The 3,735-nt window shown below is 35.9% G+C and overlaps 1 non-coding gene across 1 annotated transcript; it reads left to right on the top strand.

Annotated features, from left to right (window-relative positions):
- The first annotated feature begins 261 nt into the window (after positions 1-261).
- LOC127109836 (small nucleolar RNA R71) lies at positions 262-368 on the top strand. The gene has a single exon (XR_007797086.1). It is a non-coding gene; the product is annotated as a small nucleolar RNA R71 (small nucleolar RNA).
- The last annotated feature ends 3,367 nt before the right edge of the window (positions 369-3,735 follow it).

Genomic DNA, 3,735 nt, shown 5'->3' with positions numbered 1-3,735 from the left:
ACCTTGAGGGCTAATGCGTCCATTTTAGCTTGCATCATGTCTATAGAGCTTAGTTCATGCACTCCTCCTTGGGCTTCCTTCTTCTCAACTGTCGCTCGTTCGACTCCCCATGATTGATGGTTTTGAGCCATATCTTCGATGAGGGCACTAGCTTCAGGATAAGGTTTGTTCATCAGAGCACCGCCTGCGGCAGGGTCGATGGTCATCTTTGTGTTGTAATGAAGTCCATTATAGAAGGTTTGAATGATTAACCAATTTTCTAAACCATGATGTGGGCATGCTCGTAACAACTCTTTATATCTCTCCCAAGCTTCGAACAACGATTCTCCTTGGTTTTGGGTAAATCTAGTTATATGGTTTCGAAGAATGGCGGTCTTACTCAGGGGAAAATATCTAGCAAGGAAGACTCTTCTAAGGTTATCCCAAGTCGTAATGGAATTGGGTGGAAGGGAATCTAACCATGATAGGGCTTTATCTCTGAGGGAAAAAGGAAATAATCTTAAACGTATTGCCTCAGGAGAAGCTCCATTGGTTTTAAAAGTATCTGCTAATTGAAGAAATATTTTTAAATGTTGGTTAGGATTCTCGGTAGTGAGACCCGTGAATTGTCTCTGTTGCACTAGTTGCAACAGGGATGGTTTAAGTTCAAAATTATTAGCTGGGATGATTGGGTTTACTATACTAGAATTAGGTTCTTCATTAGATGGTTGAGCGAAGTCCTTAAGAGGTCTTTGGTTTTGATCTTCGTCCATAGCTCTCTTAATTCTATGAAAGAATAAACGTGCGCGAGCGTAACGTTCAGGTTCCGCCAGAGGGTGTACTAAATTTAAACTTCCGGTGCTGCGAGTTCTTCACATTGACCGGCGGGAAATAGCCTAAGTCTAAACGATATAACAACAAGAAAATGAAATTTGACGAAATTGGTCCCCAGCAACGGCGCCAAAAACTTGATGCGGGATTTTCGCAAGTATACGAACGCGTCAGAGTAATATAAAAGATTATCGAATCCACAGAGACCAAGTGTCAAGCTATCGTTATCTATTGTTATGGTGTTTATCAAAGGTAATTGAAATAAGTGTTTTCAGAGTGTGCACTGAAAATTAAAGTGTTAAATAAAGATTAATTAATAAAGACAGGGTCGAATGTAATTCACATAATTAATTGATAATCCAAGTACTTGCTAATAGAATTACTTATGGGCAATGTTTCCTACTTTGAAAAGAACTAATTTAACGGGAACTGTCGCTTTCGCGTATTCAGAACCGAATTGTACTCCCTAATCGAACCCTCTTATTGTCACTTATAAAAAGGCGCGCATTGCGTTAGAGTAGTAAACCTATTTTTAAGAAATATAGTATCTTGACTAAGTTAAAAAGTATTATAACCTGGATTTCTTAATCAAAAGAGGTTCTTACGAACCAGACTCTAAACTTATAAACGCGTCCGAAAATAGTTTTAAATCTCTTTTCTTCTTAATGTTAAAAACTCCTAATGAACTAAACAAAGCGCTTTCGTTGTTTTTGAAACAGTTAAAAACAATTAAGTTTAAATAGACGTAAGACGGCTTTCGATCTTACCCAACGGAATTGAAGTGCGGGAAAACTTAAGTTGAAAGTTAAAATAGCCCTTAAGTGTTTCTACGAACAATTGTACGGATTATCGGTTCAATTACGATCCTTACATTCTAACCTTATAAATTTAGCTAGACATGGTAAAGTAAAAGTGCATTAAAATAAATAAAAGTAGTGCGAGTGCGGAAAGTAAATAAAAGTAGTGCGAGCGCGATGAAATAAATAATTTAAAGCGAGTGCGAGAAAATAAATAATTTAAAGCGAGTGCGAGGAAATAAATAAAGTAAAGCGAGTGCGAGAAAATAAATAAAAGTAAAGCGAGTGCGAGGAAATAAATAAAAGTAAAGCGAGTGCGAGGAAATAAATAAAAGTAAAGCGAGTGTGAGGAAATAAATAATTTAAAGCGAGTGCGAGGAAAAAAATAAAAGTAAAGCGAGTGCGGGAAATAAATAAGATAAAGACAAGTAATAAAAACCTGCTCCAATCGGAGGGCTGAGTAAATTGCAATGCGGAAATGAAAATGGCGGCAGGATTAACTTCCTCCCAAAGTGCTCCAAACTCGATTACAGACTCTATCACAGACTTGATTACACAATTGTGGTAACACTCCAATGCGAAGCGATTACCACTATAAAATACTGAATATATGCCTAAGTGAAACAAAGTTGCTTCTGAGTTTGCCTCTGTTCTAAGTTTGGATCATTGTAAAAGTGAATTCGCGTTTCTATTTATAAGTAAGTAAAAAGATGGAAATGACTTGGATGCCCTTCAACTTGAAAATAGGAGGGAACTGTTTTTCCTCTTATGGCGCCCGCCACAAGGCCATGGCGTCCGCCACAAGCACAATATGGGGCGCCTTAGTGGAAGTAGTGGGAAAACGTGGGAGTTGATGGAAGTTGAATTTGACACGTCATGGCAGGGTCTATGGCGCCAGCCATGGGGTAGGCCACAAGAACAAAATGCTGAATTTTAGGGTTTTTAGTCCTTTTTCACTCCTTTTCTCGATCGGGGCTCCGATTAAAGTAAAAACCTGAAAACAAAGGAAAAAATAGAAATAACACAACAAAATGACAATAAAACAACTAGAATGCATGTGAAATCGGAGTCAAAAATACGTAAATTTCAGTGTTATCAATCAACTAGCCTAGAGGGAACATGAGCCTGCGAAACATGACTATTTTCTCTCCTGACAGATGCGTGATGTGCAATCATGTTGTGCCTCAATTTGTCATCTATATAAGCCATAATGTCTCTAAAGTAAACTAAACAAGTGTTACACAATTATTACAAGCAATCCTACAAGCAAGAAAAATAAAATAAAAATGCAAACTGATAAAATACGGAGATGCATCTTCGATTCCTAAGGATCCAAACGTTGAAAAAATACGAAGATGCATCTCCGAATTTTCCTGCAACTTTCATTTTCGTCAATAGTGCTAATGCAGACCACCAAGACACCAAAAATAATGCATTGATCATTACTTTTAACTATGAAACGCATTTCTCATGATGTATCAACTATCTAACATGCATAAACAATATATTTCAATACATAATCATCAATTTATACAAAAACTAAAAAATATTTACAATAATAAAAAACTTACAAGAAATGAGGAATCTTTGAAGTTGATTATGTTGAATAAGCTCTTTAATGTCATACGGCAATGATTGAAGAAACTTTGGCGTTACTTGATTGATTTTGATTGATTTTAAGTCAATATGATTTCGAAAGAGTTTTGAAAAATAATTGTTTTTTAATAAATGTGAAGAAGAATGGTTATGGCGCGTTATATACAAACAACATTTGAAGACACATCTTTGTAATGTTTACAAAGATGCATGTTTGTAATTTTTTTCATATTAAATCAGACTTCTATTGACTTAGGATGCGTCCAGAAATATATCTCTAGATTTCATGAGAATTTTTGTATTTTTACGTGGTGCCCTAATAATACATAAAATACATTAAAGAATTCCCTTAATTTTTGGTGAACTCTTTGTTGCTCCCAAAAGAATTGAGTAAGTGGAAGAGGGAACTTGGTACCCTTTCTATGCTTGACATCCATTTCGCTAGGAGAAACTCCAGAAAAATAATTTGTGGAACGAATCCTATGAGACCAAATTGAAATGAAAAAAACTTAGACAAAGGGAAATTTAAAAA

The sequence above is a fragment of the Lathyrus oleraceus genome, chromosome 7 (assembly GCF_024323335.1).
Source record: "Lathyrus oleraceus cultivar Zhongwan6 chromosome 7, CAAS_Psat_ZW6_1.0, whole genome shotgun sequence".
Taxonomy (NCBI): Eukaryota; Viridiplantae; Streptophyta; class Magnoliopsida; order Fabales; family Fabaceae; genus Lathyrus; species Lathyrus oleraceus.
The sequence above is the reverse complement of the archived record's forward strand: the minus strand, read 5'-3'. Positions and strand labels throughout refer to the sequence as shown.